Source organism: Meriones unguiculatus, chromosome 3 (assembly GCF_030254825.1).
Source record: "Meriones unguiculatus strain TT.TT164.6M chromosome 3, Bangor_MerUng_6.1, whole genome shotgun sequence".
Taxonomy (NCBI): domain Eukaryota; kingdom Metazoa; phylum Chordata; class Mammalia; order Rodentia; family Muridae; genus Meriones; species Meriones unguiculatus.
Genome location: NC_083351.1, coordinates 117,848,057 through 117,864,777, shown reverse-complemented (window position 1 = coordinate 117,864,777; position 16,721 = coordinate 117,848,057).

Sequence of the window (16,721 nt, the reverse complement as noted above, 5' to 3'; positions counted from 1 at the left end):
CCAAGGACCATTCATGGAGAGGCCCTAGACTCCCTGCTCAGATGTAGCCTATGGACAACTCAGTTTTCATGGGGGCACCCTAGTAAGGAAAGCAAGGGTAGTCACTGGCATTAACTCGGTTGCCTGCTCATTAATCAACTCCCCCTGGCAAGGTGGCCTTAGCAAGCCACTGAGAAAAAGGATCCAGATAGTTCTGATGAGACTTGATAGACTAGGAACAGATAGTAGCTGAGGAGGACCTCCCCTATCAGTGGACAATGGGACAGACATATAGGGGAAAGAGGGAGGATGGGTGGGACCAGGAGGAAATGAGGGAGGGTGCTACAGCTGAGGTACAAAGTGACTGCATTTTAATAAATAATAGCAGTAAAATAAAGAAAAAAATAAAAATAAGAACAACATATTTATAACTCAAATAATAAAATAAATAAAATAATAACTTGTTCTATTCCCTGCTAGAAGAATAAGCTTCCTTCTTCATTTCTTTTTCATTTATGCTTCAATTTATTGAGTGTTTTTATCTTTATTGTTTCCTTCTTTCATTCTTGTTTATTTTTTGTTTATTTTCTAACTGCTTTTTAAATTAAATTTTTATTTTTTATATTAATTGCATTTTATTTTCTTTGCATCCCAACTATAGCCCCCTCCCTCATGCCCTCCCAATCCCACCCTCCTTCATCTCCTCCCTGCCCATCTCCAAGTCCACCAATAGGGGAGGTCCACCTCCTCTTCCACCTGACCCTAGCTTATCAGGTCTCATCAAGACTGGCTGCAATGTCCTCCTCTGTGTCCTGGCAAGGCTGCTCCTCCCTCGAGGGGTGTGTGTGTGTCAAAGAACCAGCCACTGAGTTCATGTCAGAGACAGTCCCTTTTCCCCTTACTAGGGACCCACTTGGACACTGAGCATATAAGATGTGATGGACTTCCAAGAAATAAGGTTTAAACCTCATCTTTGTGGATGCTATGCAGTCTGGCATTAATCAAAGGCAATTTGCACGGCAGCTGCTTGGAAATTTCTGTTCCTGGAAATTGTGATTCAGAGGCTTGATTTTCCTTTCTAATAATTGGAGCACCAGTTTTCCCTGAAAGTCACTTCACTGAGAAAGTTAAAAAAGATCTTGATTTTTAAAAAATATTTTAATCACTTGTGACTTGCTTTTATGAATAAATGATCATGTCTAAGCTCCTTAAACTTCAGGCTAAAAACTAGCAATCATGATAATCTTTTAGAGTATCAGAAATTATTTAGTAAAATACAATTTAATGTTTTGGATATTTATACTGATACCACTCCATGTTGGTACACTTAAGAACATCAGAAAAATGTGATCTAGTAAATTTGGTTAGTTTAGAAGATTTCCTTAAGCTTTTGAAATTTTTGATTTATAAGCTTAAAGAATATCCCTGTTCAAGGAAGATTCCAGATTTGAACATCCTGTGTCTTAATCATTTTCCTGATAATAAAGAGGCTATCTTAGTGAGAACAATTATAATACAGTAATAAAAAGTTTAAAAAACATCTTTTAGAAGCACTAATTAAGGAAAATGTATATACAATAAAAATAAATGATATAAATTTTATCATTTCTGCTCAGGCTTACATCTTGTAGCTGGAATGCATTGTTCTTAATTTTGTATTTGTATTTTTTTTTAGATATTTGCCCATTATTGTTTATTTTAGTTTTGATGCTTCTTCATTTTGCTGATATAAATATTAGACTCAATACATTCCTTATTTCTTAAATATTTGATTTCACTAAAACCCTTTCTTCTATGTTCTGGGATTATTTTTTTGTTAATATATTTGATACTTTTTTCTTTTTATTGCTTTTTGACATTTCAAATTTTATTTCTTTCTTATAAGTTACATAGTAATTTTAGGTTATAAAATGTGTATCAATGCCTATTGTTAGTAATTTTCACTATTCCCCAAGCATTTCAAAAAGAATAAAAGAAGAAAGGAAGAAGGGAGGGTAAGAAGGAGGTAAGAATGGAAAGCAGGAAGGAGGGAGGAAACAAGGAAGAAGGAAGAAAGGAAAGAGAATAAAGTTAATAAAGGTAAAAAAGAAGATAAATAAGAAAGGGAAGAAAAATATTCAGAGTATCCATCAGTAGTAGAATTAAAGGCAAGATACTAGGAATGTTTGAATTGAAACAAATTCAGAATTATCGTATTTATTATTCATTATGCAATTGATGTTGAGCAAAGTGGACTTGGAAAGGGGCAGAAAGGAGATGAGGGAGGGAGGGTGGGATTGGGAAGGAGTGAGGGAGTGGGATATAGCAGGGATACAAAGTTAATAAACTGTAACTAATATTAAAAATAAAACAGTAAAAAAACAAAGTAAATAGAAAATCATATAATCCTTCTGTTATGATATATTTACAGTATTTCTCTGAAACTGAAAGCATAAAAAATTCATTTTATATATTTATATTGTAGATAATTATAATAGAAATTTTATTTGTATTCACTATAAATGAGTTTTAAAATACCACTTTGTAAGTTGCATATATTATTCAATGATTGTGTATCTTTAAAGAAAAATCAAGAGACAAATAATTATTTAACACTCACAAATAATTAGCTGTATTTATTAAACCAGTATCATATTTTATAAGCACCCCTAGACTAGCAATGTGATGGCATTGTGAAGTGCCTCATATTTAATGTAAGACTAAAATAACAGCTGATATATAGAAAGATAATAACAAAGATAACAAACCATATGTACTTTAAATCTTGCTCCTTAATTTCTGTAAAAGGCTCTATACACTAAGTTTTATAAGAAGTTGTAAGAAGTTGTTTCATAACTTTAGTACAGAAATTCATGTTAATTCTGTAAAATATGGATATAGTTGTATTTATTGTTTTTCTATCTGTATAATCTCTACTTTGGCATGTATAGTTTAGTTTGTAGAAATTATATTAAATAACATAATCTGTGTTATTGTGCCAGCAAATAACCACAAGCTATTTACATGACAATGTAGAGTATATTTATTAATGTACAATTTATTTACATCATTGTTTTAACAATTGCTACTGATACAGAACATTGTCTAAACATGTAATTTTCTGCATTTTAATAGCTCACTGTTAAATCTAAGGCATTTGCATATGCATACTTATTTCTCTCAGTTGTACTTAAATATTTACATGTCTCTGAAATATGCAGTTTCTATGAAAAAAAATGAATTCTTATTAATTTGATACAGTAAATTGTCTGATAACATAAACTTCTATATACATATTTTCAATACTATATTTCCCACATCCCTTCTTAATCAGTTTTCAACTGTAAATCTAATCATGCATTTCAGTGAATTTTATCTATTTCTTAATTAGAAATGAAAAGTATTACCCATAACTCAAGTGATGCTAAAGACCTATTGTTTCTAAATATAATCATATCCAAAATAAATTTTGAAATTTGAGATCATAATAAATGAGAAATAAAATGGAACTTTTTCTAAAAGGATAAAGACAGAAAAGAAAAACATCATGACAGAAAATTCAACTTAGGTAGCTCATCTCAATTTTTTATAAAGGTTTTTACAATCCTATAAATATAAAGGTTCTTTTGTATGTGGGGGGTGTAATAGACATTTTATTATTGCTTTACTTATTGGAGAAAAGTTAAAGTTTTAATCTCTGCTGCTCACAGTTAGCAAACTTGCTCTAGGAGATAGTATCCATGGCACAGTTATATACTCTATGTGTCTTTGCTGCTGTGTCTATCCTTCAGTCAGCTGAGTGGCAGCCTTAAAGTGTATATAGATTTGTCACCCACCAATTGTCACCATTCATTTTAAATAAGAGAAACATCCTCTATTCTGAATTGAGCTTCTTCTTCCATGGAGATGGCATTTCCCCACACTAGATAGATTGGCCTAGTTGTATCAAAGAGAAGCAATTCATCTGTGACAAGCCAAGATCCAAAATAAAGTTAAGTCTCACACTACCTGCCAGGAATCCAATAAAAAAAAAAAAATGTTGGGTTTATCCTTCATGGATGAGAACAAAGAAAACAACTGACCCATGAAATGAGAAATGTGGTTGAATAAGTTCTGGATGTGAAAGAATAAAAGCTGTTGACTGAATATCACCCAACTTTAGGTCATAAATTTAAAGAAATGGAGATATCCACATTTAAAGAATTGCTTAAAAATCATCATAAGTTTTTACTCAGGGTAAACACAATTAAAATGGATGTGATTGCCATTAAATAATTTATACTATGAATTTATCTCTCAATCATTCATTTTAGCTTTAAATATGTATGCGTCTATCCACCCATATATTGATGTCTCATAACTATAATGAATGCATATGTTTATCTTTATGTAAAATTGCAAAGTGATTTACATAGCTGAATTTGTCTGTAATTTTAACTACTCCCTGAATAAAAAGAGCAATTCTGGCAATATTAATAGTGTCACTTTATCTGGTAAATTCAAAGTCTAGAAATACTCTGATAGTATAATTCCAAAATGTGCTTATTCCCAAGAAAAGTATTTTACAGTGGCTATCATCTCATCGACATATTATAGACAAAGCAGCAGGGAGACAGCACTGAAACTTTTATCTACTTTGCTACATTGGTAGTCTAAAAAGAAAGTTTTTAATTTCTTCGAACTTGAGTTCTCAGAACATACTCTTTTTTAAATTTTATTTATTTCTCTCTCATATGTTATTTATTCTCTCTCAGATATATTACTCTCATCTATACCAGTTTCTTCTTCCTCTTCTTCCAAACCCTTTCTCCACATCCTCTGTCCCTCCAATTCAATTCACCTCTCTTTCTCTTAAAAAAGGGCCATCCTCCAAGGGTATCAACCAAACATGGCATAAGAAGTTGCAGTAAAACAAGGCACCACCCTCATATCAAGGCTGGATGAGGCAACCCAGTGGGAAGAAAAGCAACAGCCAGCAATAGAGTCTGAGACAACCCCTGCACCCACTGTTAGGAGTCCCTCCAGGATAACAAGCTACATAAAATATATGCAGAGGACTTAGGTCAGACCTATCAGGCATCCCCCTGTTTGTTGGTTTAGTCCCTGTAAATGATTCTGTAGGTTTTGTTGGTGTGTCCTTGACTTGTTCATCTCCTATAATGCTTCTTTTCCCTTTCCTGCAGAATTCATTGAGCTTCACCTAATGTTTTTCTGTGGGTTTCTGCATCTGTTTCCATCAGTAGTTAATTAAAGTTTATGTTACCGTGATTATGCTAGGTTCCTGTCTATGTTTATAGACAAATATCATTAGAAATCATTCTATTGAACTGGCCATATAATTTTATAATCAGGCAACAGTTCTAGTGGAGGAAGCCATAAAACCTTGGACCTACAATTTCCCCTGCCTTTAAGATGTGCTGGGTTAATGTGGCACAGACATTATAAGGGTGACCAAACAACGATTTGTACATCTTGAGACCTGTGCCAAGAGAAGAAGTTCGTGCCTGACACTGCTTGTAGGACCAGAAACCAGAGGCTGGATAGCCAAGAGATGAAGTATAGAACCAAACACATGAGGGCATAATCTTTTTTTTTTTAGCATTTCTTTAATTTTTAATTTATTAATTACATTTTTAATTTTTATTTTTATATTAATTACAGGTTATTTACTTGGTATCTCAGCTGTAGCCCCTTCCCTCATTCCTTCCCAACCAATACTCCCCCCCTCATCTCCTCCCTGTCCCTTTCTAAATCCACTGATAGGGGAGGTTCTCCTCCCCTTCCATCTGACCCTAGCTTATCAGATCTCATCAGGACTGGCTTCCATGTCCTCCTCTGTGGCCTAGCAAGGTTGCTTCTCCATTGGGAGGAGGACCAGATCAAAGAGCCCACCACTGAGTTCATGTCAGAGACTATGGTCAGTAACCATGTCCCTTTACTAGGAAAACCCACTTGGATGCTGAGCTCCCATGGGTTATGTCTGAGCAGGGGTTCTAGGTTATATCCATACATGGTCCTTGGTAGGAGAATAAGTCTCAGAAAAGACCCCTGTGCTCAGATATATCTGGTTCTTGTGGCGTTACAGTCTTTTCCAGGTCTTATTATCTCACCCTTCTTTCATATAATTCACTGCATTCTGCTCAAGGTGTAGATATGAGTCTACGCAACTGCTTTGATACACTGCTAGGAAGAGTCCGTTTATCCAATTTGTATCCCACATGTAGCTTCCTCCCACTTCCCCTCCCAAACCCACTCACCCTCTCTATTCTCTATTCACATTCCCTTCCCACAGTCCACTGATAGGGGATATCTTCCTCCCATTCCATCTGATTCTAGTCTATCAGGTCTCATCAGGAGTGGCTGCATTATCTTCCTCTGCAGCCTGGTAAGCCTGCATCACCCTATGGGGGAGGTGATCAAAGAGCAGACCAATCAGTTCATGTCAGAGACAGTCCCTGTTCCCATTACTAGGGTACCCACTTGGACACTGAACTATCATGGGCTATATCTGTGCAGGGGTTCTAAGTTGTCTGCATGAATGGTCCTTGATTAGAGTATCAGTCTTAGAAAAGACCCATTTGTTAACATTTTTATGGTCTGCTGCTCTCCTTGTGGAACTCCTGTCCTCTCCAGGTCTTACTATTTCCCACTTCTTTCCCAAGATTCCCTGCACTCTGCACAAAGTTCGACTATTCGTCTCATCATCTATTTTGATACCATGCAAGATAGAGTCTTTCAGAGGCCTTCTGTGGTAGGCTTTTATCCTGTTACTTGTTTTCTCCTATGTCCAATGTCCATTAAAATGTGTCTTTCTAAGTGAGGATTGATCATCTTATCCCAGGTCCTCTTTCTTGTTTCTCTTCTTTAGGTGTACAGATTTTAGTATGTTTATCCTATATTATATGTCTAGTATCCACTAATAAGTGAGTATATACCTTATGTGTCTTTCTGCTTCTAGGATACCTCACTTAAGATGATCTTTTCCAGTTCCTATTATTTACCTGCAAATTTCATGATTTCCTTGTTTTTAATTGCTGAGTAGTATGCAATTGTGCAGGCGTACCACAGTTTCTGTATCCATTCCTCAACTGAGGGGCATCTGGGTTGTTTCCAGCTTCTGGCTATTACAAATAAAGCTGCTACAAACATGGTTGAGCAAATGTCCTTGTTGTATACTTGAGCATTTTTTTTTAATATTTGCCTAGGATTGGTATAGCTGGATCTTGAGGTAGCATTATTCCTAATTGTCTGATTTCCAAACTAGTTGTACAAATTTACATTCCCACCAGCAGTGGAGAAGGGTTCCCCTTTCTCCACATCCTCCCCAGCATGTGCTGTCAATTGAGTTTTTGGTCTTAGCCATTCTGATGGGTATAAGGTAAAATATATGGGTCATTTTGATTTGCATTTCCCTGATGACTAAGGACTTTGAGCATTTTTGTTAGTTTGTTTTAAGTCAAATACTCAAATGTATTGTCATTTAAGGTGGCTTTTATATATGAAGTAAAAGACATTTAAATATAGTAACATATATTATTGTTAACAAAAATTGGCTAAACAAAGGAGACATGAATAGTGCAAAGGCATGAAAAATATATCCAAGCATGATTCATTCTGATCACTCTGGCATTGCACCTACTCTTGAAAGAAGCAATATTAAATGGGAATATTGTACAATTGAAGTATAGGCTTTAAGATCCGGATGTAAGTGTGGTAACAATATATGAATGCAAAAACAATGGAGAAAAACACTGAAATCAGCCCAAACAAAGCTACATATTGTAAATTTTTTTTTGCATTTTTAAATTATTTTATTTTTATTATTAGTTACATTTTATTAACTCTGTATCCCACTCCCTCATTTCGTCCCAATCTGACCCTCCCTCTTTCATCTCCTTCCTGCCCCTTTCCAAGTCCACTGATTGGGGAAGACAACCCAGATGTCCCTTAACGGGGAAATGGATACAGAAATTGTGGTACTTTTACAAAATGGAATACTATTCAGCAATAAAAAATGATGAAATCATGACATTCGCAGGCAAATGGTGGTATCATGAAAAGATCATTCTGAGTGAGGTATCCCAGAAGGAGAAAGAAACACATGGTATATGCTCACTTATGTAGACATATAAGATATGATAAACATAATGAAATCTATACAACTAAAGAAGATAAACAAGGGGGAGCCAAGATGGCGGCGCCGGGAGAACAGCACGTCTGAGAAGCATGACAGCACTCTCCATACAGAGACTAGGAGACTGAACGCAGGGCCCTGAAACTACATCGATCGTGTTTCCCAGGTGAGGGGAGGCTCCCACAGCGTGGGAATCAGTTGGGTCCACTCACAGCTACCCAGCCAGAACCCGGAAGAAATCCCGGGTAAAACAGGCTTTGGGTCTCCGGGCTGGAGCCGCAAGCGGGCATGTCCTAGCCACTTTCGCAGGCTAATCCGTGGGCACAAGGGTACCTGAGACTGGGAGTCCCAGTCACGGGGAGACCCCACGGGGAAGCAGGGTTGCGGGTCTGATTGCAGGTCACCCAGTCTTTCCCCAGAAGGTCTCTGCCGCCATCACAGCCGAGCTCTTGCCACTAGCAGAGAGCTGTGCGCTCAGCTCAGCAGTACAGACAAGCTGTGCACCCCAAAACAACAGGGACTGGGAACCCCTGTCCGGAGAGGACCCCACAGAGAAGGAAGAAACCATGCTGCTGGGGTCACCTAGGGAAAGTCTAGCAGACTGCAGATCGCAAACAGACAGAACTGAGTGCCCCAAGACACCAGAGCAGTACTCACCCGCCACAGATTACCTCTTGGGTTCTGGGGCACAGAGCCCCAACCTCAGACCTACAAAAGACCGGGAACCCTGAGATCAACCCCCAGATACTGCTCCAAGAGGCAACCAGTTATCCCTAACAAAACCGACCAAACCACGGGACACACAGGGTACAGCAGCTGATCACTAAATTTACAGCAAGAAACCCAGAAGGAGGGCAGCTGTCTCCAGGACTTCTCCTAGTGAGAGGAGAGCCCTCTTGACTAATCAGGACCACAGTTAACACCCAGGTCTCTATGCCTGAGGTGAGCTGTAGCAACTCCTGAAAAACACCAGACATCCAGGAACTATACCCAAAAAGCTGAGAAGGCTTCCTTCAGGAAAAACCATCTTCCTGCCAAAGGGATTCTCTCAAATATAATAGTCCAGGAACAACCAGAAACTAAATTTAAACAACTAAAATAGCCCAATGGGTAGAGGACAGCGTAAAAGTTCAACCAACAAAAGCCAGAGCATTATGGCATCTCCAGAAACCAGTTATCCAGGGGCAAATAGCCGTAGACACCCCAGCATAAATGAAATTCAAGGAGACGACCTAACATCTATGCTCAAGAAGATGATAACAGAGGAAACAAATAAAATACGAAAAGAAATAGAAGAAGATGCAGCCAAACGGTATGTGGCCTTTAAAGAGGAAATGCTTAAATCACTGAATGAAATAAAAGAAACAGTGGATTGTTCAAACAAACAGCTGAAGGAATGACGGAAAAACATGAAAATACAGTCAGACAGGGGAAGAAAACCAACAAAATTGCTCAAGACCTGAAGATAGAATTGGAAAAATTAAAAAAAAAAAAACAAATGGAAGAAATTGTAGAGAGAAAGAACTTAGGGAAGAAAGCAGGAACTACAGAGGTTAGCATAACCAATAGGCTACAAGAAATGGAAGAAAGAATCTCAGGTGTGGAAGATACAATGGAAGAAATAGATGTATCTGTCAAAGAAATTGTTAAATCTAAAAAATTCCTGACACAGACCGTCCAAGAAATTCAAGACAACATAAAAAGACAAAACCTAAGAATAATAGGAATAGAAGAAAAAGAAGATTTCCTGCACCAAGGCCCAGAAAATATTTTCAACAAAATCATTGAAGAAAATTTCCCCAACTTAAAGGAGAGGCCAATAAGAATACAAGAGGCCTATAGAACACCCAATAAATTAGACCAGAAAAGAAAATCCTCCCGCCACATAATAATCAAAACTGTAAATATACAGAACAAAGAAAAAATACTAAAAGCTGCAAGAGAAAAAGGCCAAGTAACATATAATGGCAAACCCATTAGAATCACACCTGACTTTTCAACAGAGATTATGAAAGCCAGAAGGGCCTGGACGGATATCATGCAGACCCTAAGAGAACACAGATGTCAGCCCAGGCTACTATACCCTGCAAAACTCTCAGTCCTCATAGACTGAGATATTCATAAACAAGATATTCAATGACAAAAACAAATTTCAACAATACCTACAAACAAATCCAGCATTACAGAAGACACTGGAAGTGAAAATACAACCCAAGAAAGCTAGCTACATTCAAGAAAACACAGAAAATAAATAACCCAACTACAGTAAAACAAAAAGCAACCAAGCACACAACCATATGACCACAGCCAACATCAAATTCAAAGGATCAAACAGCGCCTGGTCATTACTCTCTCTCAATATCAATGGACTTAATTCTTCAATAAAAAGACACAGACTAACAGAATGGATATGTAAACAAAACCCAGCAATCTGTTGTATAGAAGAAACACACCTAAGTCACAAAGATAGACATTACCTGAGGGTAAAGGGATGGAAGACAGCTTTTCAAGCAGATGGACACAAGAAGTAAGCAGGAGTAGCCATTCTAATATCTGATAAAATAGTCTTTCAACCAAAATTAATCAAAAGAGATGGGGAAGGACACTTCATACTCATCAAGGAAACATTCCACCAGGAAGACATCATATACCTGAATATCTATGCCCCAAATACAAGGGCACCCACATTTGTGAAAGAAACATTGATAAAATTTAACCACATATAGATCCCAACACACTAATAGTGGGAGACTTCAACACCCCACTCTCAACAAAGGACAGGTCAACAAAACAGAAATTAAACAAAGAAACAATATCTCTAACAGAGGTCATGAATCAAATGGACCTAACAGACATTTACAGAACCTTACACCCAAACACAAAAGAATTTACCTTCTTCTCAGCACCTCATGGAACTTCTCCAACATAGTCCACATAGTTGGTCACAAAGCAAGCCTCATAAATAAAGGAATATTGAAATAATCCCTTGTATCCTGTCTGATCACCATGGAATAAAGCTGGACCTCAGTAACAACAGAAATAGCAAAAAGCCTACATATACATGGAAACTGAACAACTTGCTACTAAAAGACAGCTGGGTCAGGGAAGAAATAAAGAAAGAAATTAAAATCTTCCTAGAACTCAATGAAAATGGAGACACAACATACCCAAACATGTGGGACACAATGAAAGCAGTGCTAACAGGAAAGGTCATAGTACAAAGTGCCTTCAAGAAGAAATTTGAGACAGCGCATTCAAGCAACTTAATGGCTCACTTAAAAACCCTAGCAAAAGAAGAAGCAGACACACCAAGAAAGAGCAGACGGCTGGAAATAATCAAACTCAGGGCTGAAATCAATCAATTGGAAACAAATAAAACAATTCAAAGAATCAATGAAACCAAGAGCTGGTTCTTTGAGAAAATCTACAAGTTCGAAAAACCCTTAGCCAAGCTAACTAAAAGGCAGGGAGACACCATCCAAATCAATAAAATCAGAAATGAAAAGGGGGACATAACTACAGACACTGAGGAAATCCAAGCAATCATTAGGACTTACTTCAAAAGTCTATACGGAACAACATTTGAAAATTTAAATGAAATGGACAATTTTCTTGATTGATTCCACTTACCAAAGCTAAATCAGGACCAGGTAAATCAATTAAATAGTCCTATATCCCCCAAGGAAATAGAAGCAGTCATCGAAAGTCTCCAATCCAAAAAAAAGCCCAGGACCTGATGGTTTCAGCACAGAATTCTACCAGACATTCAAAAAAGAGCTAACTCCAATTCTCTGCAAACTATTCCACGAAATCAAAACAGAAGCAACATTACCAAATTCATTCTATGAAGCCACAGTCACCTTGGTACCTAAACCTCACAAAGACCCAACCAAAAAAGAGAACTTCAGGCCAATCTCCCTTATGAACATTGATGCAAAAATACTAAACAAAATACTCCCAAACCATATACAAGAACACATCAAAGATATCATCCACCATGACCAAGTAGGCTTCATCCGAGGTATGCAGGGGTGGTTCAATATACGGAAATCCATCAATGTGATCCACCATATTAACAAATTGAAAGAAAAAAACCACATGATAATCTCCCTAGATGCTGAAAAAGCTTTTGACAAAATCCAACATCCATTCATGTATTAAATTATTGGAGAGATCAGGGATACAAGGCACATATCTAAACATAGTAAAGGCAATATACAGCAAGCCTATAGCCAACATCAAACTAAATGGAGAGAAACTTAAAGCAATCCCACTGAAATCAGGGACAAGACAAGGCTGCCCACTCTCTCCATGTCTCTTAAACATAGTTCTGGAAGTCCTTGCTAGAGCAATATGACAGTTGAAGGAGATCAAGGGGATACAAATTGGAAAGGAAGAAGTCAAATTATCACTATTTGCAGATGATATGATAGTATACGTGAGTGACCCCAAAAACTCTACCAGCGAACTCTTACAGCTGATAAACACCTTCAGCAAAGTGGCCGGATACAAAATTAACTCAAAAAAATCAGTAGCCCTCCTGTATACAAAAGACAAAATGGCTGAGAAAGAAATTAGGGAAACAACACCCTTCACAATAGCCACAAATGACATAAGGTACCTCGGAGTAACCCTAACCAAGGAAGTCAAAGACTTGTATGAAAAAATTTCAAATCTCTGAAGAAAGAACTAGAAGAAGATATAAGAAGATGGAAAGATCTCCAATGTTCATGGCTTGGCAGGATTAACATAGAAAAATGGCCATCTTACCAAAAGCAATCTACAAATTCAATGCAATGCCCATCAAATTACCAACACAGTTCTTTACAGACCTGGAAAGAAAAAATCTCAACCTCATATGGAATAACAAGAAACCAAGAATTGCTAAAAACAATTCTCTACAATAAAATATCTTCTGGAGGTATCTACATCTCTGAACTTAAGTTGTACTATAGAGCAACAGTTTTAAAAACTGCATGGTACTGGCATAGAAACAGAATGTGGATCAATGGAACCTAACAGAAGACCCAGAAATAAAATCACACACTTATGGACACCTGATATTTGACAAAGACGCCAAAACCATACAATGGAAAAAAGATAGCATCTTCAACAAATGGTGCTGGTCTAACTGGATGTCTACATGTAGAAAAATGAAACTAGATCCATACTTATCACCCTGCACAAAACTGAAGTCCAAGTGGATCAAAGACCTCAACATAAAACCAGACACATTAAATCGGCTTGAAAAAAAAAGTGGGAAATACCCTAGAACTCATTGGTACAGGGGAAAACTTCCTGAACAGAACACCAACAGCACAGGCTCTAAGAGCAACAATCAATAAATGGGACCTCATGAAACTGAAAAGCTTCTGCAAAGCAAAGGACACCATCATCAAAACAAAGCGACCGCCTACAGATTGGGAAAGAATCTTCACCAACCCGTTATCTGACAGAGGACTCATATCCAGTATATATAAAGAACTAAAGAAGCTGAAGGGCAGCAAACCAAGTAACCCACTTAAAAATGGGGAACAGAGCTAAACAGAGAATTCTCTGTAGAGGAATACCAAAGGGCAGAGAAGCACTTAAAGAAATGCTCAACCTCACTAGCCATTAGGGAAATGCAAATAAAAACAACCCTGAAATTTCACCTTACACCCATGAGAATGGCCAAGATCAAAAACTCAAGTGACAACACATGCTGCAGAGGTTGTGGAGAAAGTGGAACCCTTCTCCTCTGCTGGTGGGAATGTAAACTTGTACAACCACTCTGGAAATCAATCTGGAGTTTTCTCAGACAACTAGGAATAGTGCTTCCCCAAGATCCAGCCATACCACTCCTAGGCATATATCCAAAAGAGGCTCAAGCACAGAAAAAGGAAATTTGCTCAACCATGTTTGTAGCAGCTTTATTTGTAATATCCAGAAGCTGGAAACAACCCAGATGCCCCTCAACAGAAGAATGGATGCAGAAAATGTGGTACATCTACACAATAGAATATTACTCAGCAATGAATAATAAGGAAATCATGAAATTTGCAGGTAAGGGTGGGATCTGGAAAGGATCATCCTGAGTGAGTTGTCCCAGAAGCAAAAAGACACACATGGTATATACTCACTCATATAGACATACAACATAGGACAAACCCACTAAAACCTGTGCATCTAAAGAAACTAAGCAAGAGAGAGGACCCTAACTAAAATGTCCAATCCCCATCCCGAAAGGCAAAGAGGATGGACATCAGAAGAAGAAGAAAACAGGAAACAACCTAGGAACCTACCACAGAGGGACTCTGAAAGCCTCTGCCCTTCAGACTATCAAAGCAGATGCTGAGCCTGATGGGCAACTGTTGGGCAGAGTGAATGGAATTTTAGGTAAGAACTGGGAAATAGTAAGAGCAGGAGAGGACAGGGTCTCCACAAGGAGAGCAACAGAACAAGAAAATTTGAACACAGGGAACTTCCCAGAGACTCATACTCCAACCAAGGACTATTCAAAGAGATAACCCAGAACCCGTGCACAGATGTAGCCCAGGGCAGTTCACAGTCCAATTGGGTTACATAGTAATGTGAAGAGGGACTGCCTCTGACATAATCTGATTGGTCTGCTCTTTGATCGCCTCCCCCTGGAGGGAAGCAGCCTTACCAGGCCATAGTAGAGGACAATGCAGCCACTTTTGTTGTGAATTGATAGACTAAGATCAGAAAGGAGAGGAGAACCTCCCCTTATCAGTGGACTTGGGGAGTGGCATGCAAGCAGAGGGAGGAGGGAGGGTGGGATTTGGAGGGGAGGAGGGAGGGGCTTATGGGGGGATGCAGAATGAATAAAGTGTAATTGATGAAAAATTTAAAAAAAAAAGCTAAAATGTTACGCTCAGGATGCAAGGCTAAGCACTGCACTCAGGGTCAGCTGCTTTGCACCCAGAGAAGGAAGAGCATATCTGATTGCATGCGGGTTGATGCCCCAGGTCCTGCCTCTGAGAAAAAGGTATCAGTCAGGTCTGATGCTCTTTGGGTGGATGACACCTAAATGAACATCGGTACAAAGTCCCAATTTATTTCTAATATCAGAGATCAGACCTCTACTCTTGCCTGATGCGTCTAAAACAAAAAGGGGGAACTGTAGAGAGCTTCGGAATGCTGTGCCTTAAAGATGGAGCTGGTTTCCGCCTTCAACCTTCCCGATGGTGAGAGCTCTCTGTCACGAACAACTCCACATTTGGCTAAGGCTGAGGATCTGGCTTGCTTCCATGTATGTGCACCTATCTGTATTGCCACGTGGCATGCTGGGGTTGGCTACCCAGAGGCTATTTAAGCTGTGGGCTGGCTTTCTCAAGGGTCAGATGATTGTTCAAGGTTCCTGAATAAACTGCATTGAAAAAAAAAAAATAAATAAAATGGTTTTAATCCTCTTTTTTTTTAATTTTTCACCAATTACACTTTATTCATTCTGCATCCCCCCATAAGCCCCTCCCTCCTCCCCTCCCAGTCGCACCCTCCCTCCTCCCTCTGCTTGCATGCCATTCCCCAAGTCCACGAATAGGGGAAGTTCTCCTCTCATTTCTGATCTTAGTCCATCAGTTCACATCAAAAGTGGCTGCATTGTCCTCTACTATGGCCTGGTAAGGCTGCTCCCCCCCAGGGAAGTTGTTGAAGTGATATGGAGAGAGTGGGCAGCCTTGTCTTGTCCCTGATTTCAGTGGGATTGCTTTAAGTTTCTCTCCATTCAGTTTGATGTTGGCTATAGGCTTGCTGTATATTGCCTTTACTATGTTTAGATATGTGCCTTGTATCCCTGATCTCTCCAATACTTTAATACATGAATGGACGTTGGATTTTGTCAAAGGCTTTTTCAGCATCTAGGGAGATTATCATGTGGTTTTTTTCTTTCAGTTTGTTAATATGGTGGATCACATTGATGGATTTACTTATATTGAGCCACCCCTGCATACCTGGGATGAAGCCTACTTGGTCATAGTGGATAATATCTTTGATGTGCTCTTGGATTCGGTTTGCAAGTATTTTATTAAGTATTTTTGCATCAATATTCATAAGGGAGATTGGCCAGAAATTCTCTTTCTTTGTTGAGTCTTTGTGAGGTTTAGGTACCAAGGTGACTGTGGCTTCATAGAATGAATTTGGTAATATTCCTTCTGTTTCTATTTTGTGGAATAGTTTGAAGAGAATTGGTGTTAGCTCTTCTTTGAAGGTCTGCGCTGAAGCCATCTGGGCCTGGGCTTTTTTTGGATGGGAGACTTTTGATGACCGCTTCTATTTCTTTGGGGGATATAGGACTATTTAATTGATTTACCTGGTCCTGATTCAGCTTTGGTAAGTCAAATCGATCAAGAAAATTGTCCATTTCATTTAGATTTTCAAATTTTGTGGCATATACACTTTTGAAGTAAGTCCTAATGATTGTTTGGATTTCCTCAGTGTCTGTAGTTATATCCCCCTTTTCATTTCTGATTTTGTTGATTTGGGTGGTGTCTCTCTGCCTTTTAGTTGGCCTGACTAAGGGTTTTTCGACCTTGTTGATTTTCTCAAAGAACCAGCTCTTGGTTTCATTGATTCTTTGAATTGTTTTATTTGTTTCCAATTGATTGATTTCAGCCCTGAGTTTGAT